The sequence below is a fragment of the Felis catus genome, chromosome D4, assembly GCF_018350175.1.
Source record: "Felis catus isolate Fca126 chromosome D4, F.catus_Fca126_mat1.0, whole genome shotgun sequence".
Lineage (NCBI taxonomy): Eukaryota > Metazoa > Chordata > Mammalia > Carnivora > Felidae > Felis > Felis catus.
In genome coordinates, this window is record NC_058380.1 from 61452501 (window position 1) to 61467850 (window position 15350).

Below are 15350 nucleotides of genomic sequence, written 5' to 3' on the forward strand. Positions count from 1 at the left end.
GTACCATCTTCACCATTTTTCAGAGTGTAGGTCAGTGGTGGTAGGCACATTTCACGCGCAACCATTGCCACCGTCCATCTATAGGATTCTTTTTCATCTTGCAAAACTGAAACTCTAAACCTACAAATAAAAACTCCCCTCTCTTCTCCCGTCAGCCCTTGGCAACCACCATTCTACTTTCTGTCTCTGAATTTCATTCTCTAAGTACCTCACAGGAGTGGGATCATATAGCATTTTGTCCTTTTGTGATGGCCTATGCAACTCAGCATAAGGTCTTCAAGATTCATCAGTGTTGTAGCAGAATTGCGTACTCAGAATTGCCTTTGTCAGCCTTTTTAAGGCTGAATGATACTCCCATTTGTATATATATACCACCTTTTGTGTTCCTTTCTTTCAAAATAGAGATTTCTAGGCTGTTGTTTCTTGAGCCCTAGGGGACTGTAAGCTATTCATAGTTCTGAAAGTCTAACAAATCAGATCTTTTTCTGCGTTACGCTTACCTTGACCCAAGGAATTCTCAACCCCCCTTCACTATCGGCTAGAATTCTAGCCACTTCCAAGTGGACAGAAGCCAGCACAGAATTAGTACGCTCGTGGTGTATGGGCAGTGGTGCCAGGGATTGAAAAATTGTCACTGCCTTTCAGGAAATCCATACTGTATGGTCACTTGTCCAACAGAAGAAAACCAGAGAGCCGGGATCCCCTAGCTGGAGAGACTAAGAATTCACTGCGTTCCTCCCAGTGTTTAATAGAAGAGCCTGGGGCCTGGAGGCAAGATTGTACCGCGAGTTCATAGAGCAGAGGCCAGAGACCAGGCTTCCCAATTCCAGACCAGGGCTCCTCCTCAGAACCGCATTGTGACCCTATTTTGGGCCCGTGCATAAGTCAGCGACCTCTTCCTAGAGGCTAGGCTCTGGGACTAGATAAACAGCGGTGGGCTTTGGAGTTACTGGGCAGTGTTGGTCAAAGGGGGAGGAGTGAAGCCAGCAAGGTTAGCCAGTAGAAGTAAAATGAATAAGTCACTAAATTTGGGAGAAAGTCAGCAGGTTCATAAGACTTCATGGGGAGACAATCGGGAGAAGCGGCCAACCGAAGGGCATGTTTGCATTCTCGGGACCACAGATGGTAGGTGAGCCAAGCACACAGCGAGACTGGCCGAAGAGGGCTCAGGTAAAGGCTGTGCTGCCCAAATCCGATTCCTAGCAACTAGCCCTCTTTCCCGAGCCAGAGACATTACAATAAAGTAAAATGGGCAAATTAAATAGTCTGAGACTAGTTATACACAGTCTATATGGCTCCGTTTTGGGGCAAGGCCTAGGATTCTGTATCTCAAAGGACATGAGGGGAAGAACTTGATGACACACGAGTGGGCTAAACTGGTCCTGCAAACAGGCTTGTCTTTCTTCGCATTGACTCTGGCCAGAGGCAGAGTAGATAATAGATCCTGTAGGGCAGCTTGTTCTAGAACCCCTCTAAACTGGTTTGGGTGGTAGAACTGAAGTGGTTCTCAAATGTTGGCATGTGTCAGAATCGCCTGGAAGGAGTCTGCTCCTGCCGTGTGGCAGACCTGGCTGGCAGCAGCCTGGGAGTCCCGGTGTGGCCTCCGGGTGGGCCCAGGCCTGTCACCGACACAAGAGTGTTATTTTTGTTCCCCTTTCTTGTCTTTGAAGCTTCAGCCATGGTACCACTTGCTTTGCGGTCTGCACCGTGCTGGGAAATTCACCCTGCCTTGTGGGATTTTGCATTTTGTATGCCGCGGGGCGGTGTGTGTGGTCAGCTGGCTGCCGCGAGGCCCTGCAAGGCCCAGAGTCCCGATTGCCCCTTCTTCAGTTCCCTCACTCTCTCATAGCAGCACCTCTTTTTACAGACGTGCTGCACGAATGCACAGAACAGGCCCTTGTCAGACTTCCTTTCGCAGGAGGCTCACTGCACTGGAACCTGCAGCCGGCTCCAGGAGGCAGTACCACTGAAACGTGATGATCTCACTGGGCGAGGATTTCCTGCTGGGTGGGCCATCGGATACCGGCGTGGCATCCCGCTCTCCCAGCCCCAAGGTGTGATCGGCAGGGAGCCTCGGCGCTGTGCTCCTCGGCCCGCACCTGCCTGGCTGTGGGAGAGCTGCCGAATCTCCCCCCGGGATACACCTGTGTGGCACACGCCAGGGAGCCGTGAAATATTTGTGTTCATGCCATGTGCATCCTTGGCACTGCTTGTTGGTGGGCTTTGTAGGAAACCACAATTAAATTTTGGTAAGTGGGGAGTTAATTCTCACCAACCTCTGACCCTGCCTCAGTCTTGGTAGTCTGACCCAGCTCACTGCTCCTCCTCCTCCTCTTCCTCCTTCCCCTCACCCTCCTCCTTCTTTTCCTTTTCTTCTTTCTCCTTTTCCTCCCCGATCCTCCTCCCCTTGCTCTCTTCTGTTCTACACAACTCAGATTCCTGGGCTATCGCATGCAAAGAAACAACAATCCTCCAGTGGAAGTTATTAAAAAATAATTCTGATTTTCACCTATACTTTTGCAAGTTGTGAGTTGAATTGTGTCCCCCCAATGTATATGTTGAAGTCCTTGCCCTTAGCACCTCAGAATGTGACCTTATATGGAAACAAGGTCTTTACAGAGGTAGTCAAGTTCAACTGAGGCCATCAGCATAGGCCCTAATCCCATATGACTTAGTCCTTTTAAGACGGGGAGATTTGGACACACACAGCCATGCAGGAAGAATGCCGTGCGAACTTGAAGACATCCATCAACAGGAACAAGCCAAAGGCAGGCCTGGACCAGCCCTTTCCCTCGAAGCCTTTAGAAGAAGCAAACCTGCCAGCACCTGGATTTTGCACTTCCAGCCTCCAGGACTGTGAGACCCTCCGTTTCTGTTGTTTAAGCCTCCCCACCTTGTGCTATTTTGCATGGCAACGCTAGCAAACTAATACACAAGGACACTGAAGGGGAAGCCAATCCATAGCTCAGCCATGTTTTTAAACAACCCCCTTCTTGTCTTCCTAGTCCTGTGACACCTGCAGCAGCTAGGGAGCCCCCCTCGCCACCCATGAGGGAGGAAGGTGGTGCCCCAAACCTGGAGCACAACCATTTTGGGTCACCAGCAGTGATGATGTCCCCCAGTGTCAACAAAAACCTGGCCTCTGTTTATGCACAAGGCGAGCACTATTTCCATCCAGCTTGTTCAGTCTGGAGACTTGCTCATCTCATGATGAACTGAGAAAAACCTAGTGTTCTGACTCAAGAGACCAAGTAGGAAAACTTGGTTGGTGACAAATTCTTGGGAGGGAATTCGGTAGTGAGCAGATCTTGTTTAGGTGAGTGGATGACATTCCTACAACCAGCAATAAAGCCCGGACCAGTGGAGGCCTTAGCACTGCCAGCTGGGATTTGGTGATATGCAAACCAGTTCGGGATCTAGATTCAAGTTTTCACTTATGCATAGTCTCCTTGCATTCCTGCAATGAGTTCCACTTGGTCATTGGGATGAGAAGACTTAGCACAGCAGGCCAGACCCTGCTATTTTCAGAAAGGTCTGTTTGCAAAGTTGGCCCTTGACCGGGGGTCTGGAAACTTGGCATTTGAGCCGTTCCCTAACTCGTAAGGCTGACAGTGTGGTTTAGCCTGGACACCAGCTTTCCTTCCCAGAGTCTAGAATTTTTGGTAGTTGCCAGGCAGAAGATGCCTATGAAACCCCTGCCAATAAAGTCCTTGGCACTGAGTTTTTAATGGGTCTCCCGGACAGAAGCATTGCACACATTCCTGCATCCTTCACTGCTAGAGAAAGGAACATGCTAGACGTGACCTTTGCAGGAGGGACAGAGTATAGGAAGCCTGTGCATGAATTTCCCTAGACTACACCTGTGTCTTTTTCCTCTGATGACCCTATAGTGTATCCTTTCACCGTAATAAACCTTAGCCATGAGTACAACTATATGCTGAATCCTGCAAGTCATTCTAGAAACTCTGCAAACGTGTGGGTGGTCTTGGGGACCCCTGAAACAGTCTGATGTATTATTTTTTAATGCGCTGTTGGACTATGTTTGCTAATATCAATATTCTTCAGTTCAGCTCTCATTGGTCAAGCTTTTCCTTCACACACTCTATTCTAGACACACTGACAGACAGCAACTTCTTTGATCTTTGGAGGTACCCACGATGATTCATCTTACAGGTGAGGAAACCGAGGCCCACAGAGATGGCATGCCTCACCCAAAATCACGGAGCCACCGACCACGTAGCAGAGCTGGGAAGCCAGGCGGCTGCCTCTGCGTTAGGGTGATGAACTGTCCTAGTATCCCTTCCACCAAGGGGCTTCCTGGGACATGGCACTTTGAGAACTAAAGTTGGGGTGGTCCAGGGCAAACCAGGACAGGTGGTCACCCTGCTTCAAGTCTACCGCTGTTTTATCTTTATCTGACTGGAGACTTCTATTTTCCTAAAGGAGGTGGGCGTACTTAGCCCTGAATTGGAAGAGCAGACACATGGCCTCTCGAGAACAATTTCCAAATTCCTTTCCCTAGTGCCAAACACGGGCCCTCCCAACCTGCTTTGCTGTGTCTGCTCCTTCCTCTTCCCCACCAAGCCTCCCTCCACCCCTCGCCCCTGCTCTGCTCACCACATTTTTCAGCATTACTGGTTTTAATTTCCTTTACAATCCCCTTTGCAAAAACTTCTTTCCTGATTTAATTACTATTTCTCTTAATTCAATTTCATTCTCTTGATTGTCATGAAACTCCTGGCGTTGTTTCTCCAAAGAATTTAATGGCGAGGGCCTCCGCTCAGAGATTAATTGTCATCATTTCGCCCTCAAACACGGGCACTTTCTTATTTCTCTTCAATTATCTCCTGGAGAAAGGAAAGTGGTCACTCTTCTTTTCGGGGCTTCTCTGAGAACAAACACTGCTGGGGGCTGCCTTTTGAGAGAGCGAGAGAAAGCAAAGTGTCTTACATTTTTCTTCCACCTTCTACTGACTCTAATCTCAGGATTGGAAAGCAGACAGAGAACACCAGGCCCCATGGCTCTGGCCATGAACAGTTTGGGGGTTCCGGGGGGAGGTAGCCCAGACTTAAGAAATGATGGCCCTCTGCCAGGAAGGGTTTGGGACAGTGAGGAAAGGGAATGGGAGCCAAATCTGGCCTTGAACAGCCCTCCCAGCTAGAGTCTCTCAGAGGAATGTCATGTAGCTCAAAGGAACAGAAACACCATGGGCTAGAATTTCCCTTCTCTGGACTGTCCCTCTCAGGACACCAAGGCCCCGGTGCCCTGTGCCTCTCACTGTTTCCTTAGGTTCTCAGTACAGCAGCCCATTGACCTTGCAGAGACACTCCCAGCCCTCAAAATCTATTTTTGCCCGCTCTGTTACCCCTGAATCTCCTCTGTCTTTGTGTGCAAATCTTGAAAAACAGTTGCCAGAGGAGGCTGGACTATTCCAGGTGGGGTGACTTCCAGTGGGTCCAGTCGCTACAACTCCTGCCCCTGTGGGTAGAGCCCCCTGAGAGGTAGAAAGTGCTGGCTCTGGGGGGTCAGACCAGCATCTGAGCCTCACCCAGCCTGGCACCTAGCCGCTGTGTGATCTCGGTGCTCAGCTACCCCGAGCCTCGGGTCCCTTGTCCACAAATATTTGGACATCACACCATGTAAAAGGGGCCTAGACCTGCCTTATCTTTTAGGGCAGGGTTAAATGAAAGAATTCAAGCAAAGCATTCAGTACGGCACCTGGCACGTAATAAGCCTCCAATACAAGTAGTAACGTTCACAGTGAGGAGCATTTGGTCATATGTTGTAGGATTCCCAACTTTTAGAACTGGAAAGAAAGTTTGAATTCCAGTTCAAATCTCCAATCTGAATCTAAAGTCCTGTCTTCAGTCTCTGACTCTGCTTGGATACCTCCTGCGATGGGGAGCTCGCTGCTCTTTGAGAATCCCTGCCTTCTTCGGGCCATTCTGCAGATGCCAAGTAGGAGCTGTATTTACAGGTCTGATGTGTTTCAACTGCTTTCCACTTGCAGGGAACGAGATGCCCTTCCCTATCCAACAATAACGCAGGCGGCCAGAGGACAGGACCAAATGATTGCTTGGAGGATAATTTAGCAAATAACTCAATCACATCCTCACAGGTGATGGTTCCAGACTCCAGACTCTCCCCTTAGCTGGTTCCTGAAGAAGAGGTTTGGGACTGAAGGAGGAGCACAGCTTGTCCAGACACATTTTATAGACAAGGTCTCAAAGATCCCCAAGGAATCTTAGAAATCACCCTTTCCTTGGATTCACAAGCGCTCATAAATGATACGACCTATTCCTGGTTATTCATGCTCATTAAATGTCAGAATAAAGAGCATAGAGCCCACAAGGGGCCCCATACCTATTACTCCGGACCGCTTGGCTGCATTTATGACGAGAAGGCTCAGGGGTGTTTAATATAAGCTACCCGATTTGTCTAATAAAATCCTTCCACGTCTGATGTTACCAGCTTCATGTCACACACTCTTGTGCTATTGGGACAGACCAGAATGTATTTTAAATTCCCATTGTGTCTATTTAATTTTTATTTAAAGGAAATGATTTTTGCAGTGTAAGGCGGGTTTTCTCATGTAAATATACCTATATACCTATGCATCAAGACACCCAGGAGATGATTTAAGGGAAGCACAATATAGGAAGGAAGGAGCCACAACGCACTCACGGCTCGTTTAATTGTAGATCCGTACTGTTCTCCTAAGACTTAGGATTTCTGCAACAGTGGATTTGCATTGTTATGTAGCATATATATTTTTTCAAGTTTATTTATTTATTTTGAGAGAGAGAGAGAGAGGGAGAAAGAGAGTCCCAAGCAGGCTCCACACTCTCATCACAGAGCCCAATGCGGGGCTTGAACTCACGCACCCGGAGATGGTGACCTGAGCCGAAGCCAGACGCTTAACTGACTGAACCACTCAGGTGCCCCTGTAGCATATGTTTATATAAAGCTGAATTTCTTCTCCTTGAACACTTAATAGATTTAACCTTATTTTAATGATATAGTTTGTATAGGCTCCTAGAAGGTTTGGATTAGGCCTTAGAATTTAATTTGGCCAATCCTTGCTGTTACAGATGAAAAAACTGAGGCCCAGAGAGGTTAAAGGATTTGCCTGCAATCACACTGGTAGGAAGCCTAGATTTCAAACATTCAAATGGAGTGCTCTTTCTACATTAACACGAATCCCTTACTGTATGGATAATTATCTGACTCTCACGTACATACCCACACGGGAGGGAGGTGACATGTACCCATAAGGATGTTTACGACCAGGGCTGCATCATCGAGGCTGATGATGCATACGAGGTTTGCATCATCGTATTGCTTATTCCCCCCTCTTTTTCCAGCACTCTTCTTTCTGTAGGGTTCATCCCAGAAATTCCCTCTCACCTCAAAACACAGAATAACTTAGCTCATCAATTCTCTATCATTTAGGAATTATGTTTTGCTTCAACACAGACTTGTGAAACAATGTCTTAAATATGGTTTCAAATTTTCTCCTGTGTAAAAGAACTTTGGGGATAGGCATCCTAGGGCTGGTGTGGTAGTGTAATAATCTCATCAATGTCCTAACTTCTTGTTTTTCTATTGTGCTCTCCTTAGCACAAGCCAAACATCTTCAATCGAGATCACCTTAGGACCGCAAAATGGCTGCTGCAGCACCAGTCATTACATCCATGTTTCAGGTAGAAGAAGACGAAAGATCAGCAAGTAACCTGTCAGCTTAACCCCATTTTCAGGAAGCTTTTCCAGCAGTCTTATCTGTAGTTTATTCCTTTATTCCATGGACCAGAGTTGGTCATATGGCCACTCTTACCTGGAAGGGAGGTTGGGAAATCTAATTTTTCAGCCAGGCGCATTGCTACCTCCAACAAAATCAGGTCCCTGTGTAAGTAAGAAGAGAGGAATAAATTTTGGGTAGGCAAACCAGCAATGTCGGCCCAACTCAGTTCTGGACTTCCCTTTGCATAGCCAATGACTCACTGCATCAAAGCTAAGAGACCATCACGCTGCCGAAGGGAGGGAGCTGGAGTGAAAGAACTGGTTGGATCTTTCATCTGCTGTCTTCACTAACCATCTCTGAAAGTGATAGGAGCAGCGAAGAGATTAATTTATTTCTTTACTCAGCTCCCTACCCCCTTATGAAACTGACCACCCTGCTTGGAACGGAAGTTACAGTTGCCTTTATTTTCCTGCTGCGTCACCCAGGGATTCTCCTGACAACCGGAAGTCAGATATGAGAAAGCATGTTACCTCCTGTAGATTCAATTCAGTGACAGAAAAGATGGTTGATCATTATTCCGAGTGTCACCACGTCTGCTAAAGCTGCCCGCTCAGCTGAAGAAAAGGGTTTTCTGAGAAAGCAAGAGCCAGAGCCAAAGCGCAAAGGAGTCCAAGGGGGTAGGACGGAGGCAGTGGGGAGAGAGAGAGAAGAGGGGAGAGAAGAGGGAAGGGGGAAGAGTAGAGGCTCTTTTAACATCCAAGGCAGAATATGTATTGATAAGATTGATGTCCATGAGTGACCCAAAGGTACATACGATGGCCTGGGAGCCGGCATCAGACTTTATTACAGTGTCTCTCACTATTTAAAAATATCTCCCTCCAGCTAAAGCATAAGAGACTCTTAAAAACTGAGAACAGGGGCGCCTGGGTGGCGCAGTCGGTTAACCCTCCGACTTCAGCTCGCGTCATGATCTCGTGGTCCGTGAGTTCAAGCCCCGCGTCAGGCTCTGGGCTGATGGCTCAGAGCCTGGAGCCTGTTTCCGATTCTGTGTCTCCCTCTCTCTCTGCCCCTCCCCCGTTCATGCTCTGTCTCTCTCTGTCCCAAAAATAAATAAAAATGTTGAAAAAAAAATTAAAAAAAAACAACAACAAAAAAAAACTGAGAACAAACTGAGGGTTGATGGGGGGTGGGTGGGAGGGGAGGGTGGGTGATGGGTATTGAGGGGGGCACCTTTTGGGATGAGCACTGGGTGTTGTATGGAAACCAAGTTGACAATAAATTTCGTATTAAAAAAAATAAAAATATCTCCCTCATTTCAAAGCAATATACGTATATTGAAGACCATGTGAAACATTATGAAAAGGCACAAGAAAGTGTTTTTAAAAACTGCTTTACTGATGTATAATCAACATACCAGAAACCGTCCATATTTTTAAAAACTAATTTATATTTATTTATTTATTTAGGAGGGAGAAAAATCTTATATTTTTTAATTTTTTTATTTTTTTAATATGAAATTATTGTCAAATTGGTTTCCATAACAACACCCAGCGCTCATCCCAACAGGTGCCCTCCTCAATGCCCATCGCCCACCCTCCACTCCCTCCCACCCTCCATCAACCCTCAGTTTATTCTCAGTTTTTAAGAGTCTCTTATGGCTTGCCTCCTTCCCCCTCTAAAAGGCAACCGGAATGGGAAAGGATATTTGCAAATGACATATCGGACAAAGGGCTAGTATCCAAAATCTATAAAGAGGTCACCAAACTCCACACCCGAAAAACAAATAACCCAGTGAAGAAATGGGCAGAAAACATGAATAGACACTTCTCTCAAGAAGACATCCGGATGGCCAACAGGCACATGAAAAGATGCTCAACGTCGCTCCTTATCAGGGAAATACAAATCAAAACCACACTCAGGTATCACCTCACGCCAGTCAGAGTGGCTAAAATGAACAAATCAGGAGACTCTAGATGCTGGAGAGGATGTGGAGAAACGGGAACCCTCTTGCACTGTTGGTAGGAATGCAAACTGGTGCAGCCGCTCTGGAAAACAGTGTGGAGGTTCCTCAAAAAATTAAAAATAGATCTACCCTATTTATTTTATTTTAGAGAGAATGAGTGAGCAGGGGAGAGGCAGAGAGAGGGCGGGGGACAGAGGATCCAAAGCAAGCTCTGTGCTGACAGCATCCTGATGTGGGGCTTGAACTCACGAACTGTGAGATCACGACCTGAGCCGAAGCCAGACCCTTAACTGACGGAGTCACCCAGGCGTTCCGGAAACTGTACATATTTAAAGTGTATAATTTGATACATTTTGACATAAGTATACCCCCATGAAACCAACACTATGATCAGCATAACAAATCCATCACCCCCAAAACTTCCCTCATCTCCTTCCCTCATGCCCCTGCCTGGCCACCGGCCACCCCACCAGGAATCCCTGGTCTGCTTTCTGTCACTAGAGATTACTTTGCATTTTCTTAACTTTCATGCAAATGTATACCACACATGTGCTCTTTTTTTGCCTGGCTTCTTTCACTCAGCATAATAATGAGAAAGAAAAAGCCACCAACCCAACTTACAGAGAAGTAGAGTTGATAATATAACGTAGAACTTCCAGGATTGAGAACAATTAATGTTTAGTCATATTTGCTTCAACTTTCCTTCTTTTTTTTTTTTTGTCATGTCATTTATACAAAGAGATAAGTTTTTAAAACTTGTACATTTTAACGCACAATTATAAAGCAAACCGCTGTGTAACCACCACCCCTGTCAAGAAGTGGAGCATGGCAGGCACCCCGTGTCTCCTCCGGACAGCTACGCCTCCCTCCCCATTGCAGGTCATCACTAACCTCACTTTCGGGAAAGCCAATTTCTTGCTTTTCATTTTGGTTTTATGACCTAAGTCTCTGTCCCAGTAGGGCAGAGTTGAGTCACCTGTTTGTGAATTTTGTATGAATGAGATCATCCCGCACATCTCCTGTGACTTGCATTTTCTCCCGTTCTGTTTGTGAGATTAGCCCCGTTGTGCAAGGTGGCTACGGTTTGCTCATTTGAGTTGCTGTGGAATATTCGGTTGTATGAATACAGCACTGTGGGCCCGGCCCACACCGGCGAGAAAACTTTTAAATGTAATCAGTTTGGCCTTATGTTGGCACCGAAGCCTGGCAGTCAGCAGACAGTCATCCAGCAGCAAGCAAAACGTCCCCCATCCTGCTGCCAGTCCCCCAACCCCCACCCTGTGTCCAGAGAAGCTTAACCATAAATATTCACATATGCAAATTGCAACTATTTACAACAATAGCTTCTGCCTGACAGAGTATTCTTCCAAAGAAGCAAGCACAAAGTCTTTTTTTGTTTTTTTTTTTTAAGAGACATCGAGAGGGAGAGAAAGTGTGAGGAAGTGGAGAGAGGCAGAAAGAGAGGGAGAGAGAGAGAGAGGGAGAGAATCTTAGGCTCCACACCCAGCGCAGTCATGTGGGGCTCGATTTCACAATTCTGAGATTACGACCTGAGCCAAAATCAAGAATCCAACACTTGGGGCACCTGGGTGGCTCAGTCAGTCAAGAGTCCGACTTCAGCTCAAGTCATGATCTCGAGGTTCGTGAGTTTGACTCCCATGAGTTTGAGCCCTGTGATGGGCTCTGAGCCGACAGCTCAGAGCCTGGAGCCTGCTTCATTCAGATTCTGTGTCTTCTTCTCTCTCTCCCCCTCCCATGCTTGCTCTCTCTCTCTCTCTCTTAAAAATACATAAATATTAAAAAAAATTTTTTTAGGGGCGCCTGGGTGGCTCAGTCGGTTAAGCGGCCGACTTCAGCTCAGGTCACGATCTCGCGGTCCGTGAGTTCGAGCCCCGCGTCGGGCTCTGGGCTGACGGCTCAGAGCCTGGAGCCTGTTTCTGATTCTGTGTCTCCCTCTCTCTGCCCCTCCCCCATTCATGCTCTGTCTCTCTCTGTCTCAAAAATAAATAAACGTTAAAAAAAATTAAAAAAAGTGTTTTTTTTTCAACTTTTTTTTTTTTTAATTTAGTTTTGGGACAGAGAGAGACAGAGCATGAACGGGGGAGGGGCAGAGAGAGAGGGAGACACAGAATCGGAAACAGGCTCCAGGCTCTGAGCCGTCAGCCCAGAGCCCGACGCGGGGCTCGAACTCACGGACCGCGAGATCGTGACCTGAGCTGAAGTCGGCCGCTTAACCGACTGAGCCACCCAGGCGCCCCAAAAAAGTGTTTTTTAAATAAAAGTAAAAAGTCCAATGCTTAACTGACAGCCATCCAGGCATCAGAAAGTCTTTTAAAAGAAACCACGAACTTCATGTCATTGTGTCAGTCAGCTCCGGCGACTATAACGAAATACCACAGATGGGGGGGGGGGGTGGCTTAGACAACAGAAATGTATTTTCTCAGTTTTGGAGACTGGAAGTCTAAGATGAAAGTGTCGGCAAGTTTGGGATCTCCAGCAGCTTCTGTCCTCGGCTTGCCGATGGCTGACTTCTGTCCTCACAAGGTTGTCCCTCCTTTTCCTCACTGTTCCCCTCTGTGCCGCTTCGTGTCCTGATTTCTTCATAAAGACCCCGGTCAGAGTGAGTTAGAGCCCACACTGTGAGCCCGTGGCCTCATTTTACCTTGAACACTGCTTTAAAGGCCCCGTTTCCAGATCCAGTCACATTCTCCCTCATGGGACTGGGGGTTAGGACTTTGATACATGAATTGGGGGGAGCAGCTTCAGCCCACGACAGCTGTGTTCATCTTAAGACAGCTGGTTCTGTTCTCCACGCCAGAAAGAGAAAGCAGGCCAAAGTTGGAGGATCTCTTTCGAAGGGCCGCTGACCCTATTTCCACTCTCTTCCTCAGGCCTTTACTCCACCTGGTTCACAGCACCTCAACACCATTGTTCTCAGGCTTCTTCAAAAGACGCTCTCACTATGAGTTATAAAGGAAGCACCAGAAGTCCAAACCTAGTTTCACGTTTCTTCATGTATCAGGAATAGTATAATAAGAGTCACTGAAGTTGGTCCTTGCGGTCTGAGACTTTTTTTTAAAGGGTTCAGTGCATTATTCAAGTTAAAAAATAATGATTTAGACCTCGTCCTGCCTGTAGCAGATGGACCCCATCGTCCCTCCTGAGCCTTCTGTCAAGAGGTTCTGTTTATCCTGTGACGGCCGGAGCATCTGCTGGAGTGAACGTTTACAAGCACGTTCTCACTGGTGAATGATTACGTCCTAATCACCACCCAGCGAAGTAATCTTAATCCCTGTTGTACCAAGGAGTTATCTGGAGAATGAAGAATGTGAGATTTTCAAGGTCACACAGCAGGAGAGTCACAAAAGCCAGTTTCCGTTTCTCAGTCTAATATGAATTCCACGATTGCCTTCTCCCAAGGGGAAGTCCATCATCAGTTTTCTGTTCAAATTGGGGTACCGTGGTGATAGTCATTGGAGGGGGGAGCAAGTGAAAACAGCATGATGACCCCGAGTGGTCAAGAGGAAAATGAGTTTATGAGGAGGCGGGAAGAGCAGGCAGAGTTGGGGAAGTATTTACGTTCCTCTGGGAGCAGGGCACACATTTTGCTTTTCAGAATGACCCAGAAGGCACACCAGGTCCCACTCACGCTTCCATGGTTTCAAGGCTTCCTTTCTCTGTCATAATCCAAACTCATGGATTTTGTTTTTTCACACTTTGTACATCTAACAGTTTGTGATGAAAGTTTAGAGGATCCTTCTTTGGCCGGGGGGGGGGGGGGTGGATTTAAAAACTCTTCATTCAGGTTCTTACTTTTTTTTTTTTTTTTCTCAACGTTTATTTGTTTTTGGGACAGAGAGAGACAGAGCATGAACGGGGGAGGGGCAGAGAGAGAGGGAAACACAGAATCGGAAACAGGCTCCAGGCTCCGAGCCATCAGCCCAGAGCCCAACGCGGGGCTCGAACTCCCGGATCGCGAGATCGTGACCTGGCTGAAGTCGGACGCTTAACCGACTGCGCCACCCAGGCGCCCCCAGGTTCTTACTTTCTTATAGAAAGAGCTGGGTTTTCCATTTTTTCTCAAGTGAGTATTGGCAACTGTGGTAGTTTAGATCAGGGGGTGACCTGTCAGCCTAATGCAGCCACTGCCTGTTTGTGCAAATAAAGGTTTATCAGAACACAGCCGTGTTCATTCATTTACATATTTTTATGGCTGCTTCCTTGCCTCAGGAATAGAGGTGAATACTGGTGACAGAAACTATGGTCCGCAAAGCTTAAAATAGCTAGTCTAACCCTTTATAGAAAAAGTTTGTCAATTCCTAAGCTTGACTATTATTCTCAAGTATTAGCTGCCCCTCTCTGGGGAAAGGTTGTCCTTCCCCTCACCACCAACCTTAGCATTGGTCGTGCTTTAGGTAATTAATGAAAGTGGCATCAATCACCTCCCGGCAGAATCTTTAAGAGCCAGCACATGACACGCCATGTTCTTTCTTTTTCCTCTCCCCCATAAGACGAGCTGTGGTCCAGATACCAGCTGTTTCATTAGCTTGAATGAAGATACATATGCAGCTGATCCTGATGGATATGTGCATTGCAACTTTTCTGCAAATCTAAAATTACTCCAAGACCAAAAGCTTTAAAATATATTAAAAAAAAATAAGTGAGCTGCACACCGATGATATACGTACTTGCTGTTTCAACTTGAAAACTGTAAGTGCTGGGGCGCCTGGGTGGCACAGTCGGTTAAGCGTCCGACTTCAGCCAGGTCACGATCTCATGGTCCTTGAGTTTGAGCCCCCGCGTCGGGCTCTGGGCTGATGGCTCAGAGCCTGGAGCCTGTTTCCGATTCTGTGTCTCCTTCTCTCTCTGCCCCTCCCCCGTTCATGCTCTGTCTCTCTCTGTCCCAAAAATAAATAAAAAAACGTTGAAAAAAAATTAAAAAAAAACCTGTAAGTGCTAAATACAATGCAGAATAAGGGCATTAATGGGAAAAACAGGTGAAATCTGAATAAAGTTGGTAGTTTCATTAACAGTAATGTTCCAGTGTTAATTTTGACAAACGCACTGCGGTTCTGTAAGACGTTAACATCTGGGGAACCTGGGTGAAGGCATCCAATAAACCTCTGTACTCTCTTTGCAAGATGCTTTTAAAAATACAAAACATAGAGACCCCCTAAAAACTTCAAGTAAGAGCAACACGGAGAGGACAAAGCCACCCTTAGCTGTAATCCAGCAGCCTTTGAGGGGCTGAAAGGGGAGGGTTGGAAGCTGGTACATCCTCACTTGGGCTTGTCCCCACAGTTCACTGACGTCCTTCTTATTTTTTAAAAGTTCTTTTTTCTCTGTGTGTTTCATTTGGAATAGGTTCTATTTCTATACTTTCAAGTTCACTGATTTTTTTCTTCACCCATCACTTCACGCAATCCACATGTTTTTCACCTTAGACATTGTAGTTTTGATCTCTAGAAGACAGATTTGGGTCTCTTGTGTATTCTCCCTGTTCACTTGACTCTGTGAACACCTGTTTAAGGTCCTTTTCTGGCGATTCTCACATACGTGTCCGTTCTGAGTTGGTTTTGGTTGATCGATTGGCTTCATTATTGGTCATGTTTTCCTGAGTTTTTGCATGTCTGGTAAGCTTTGATG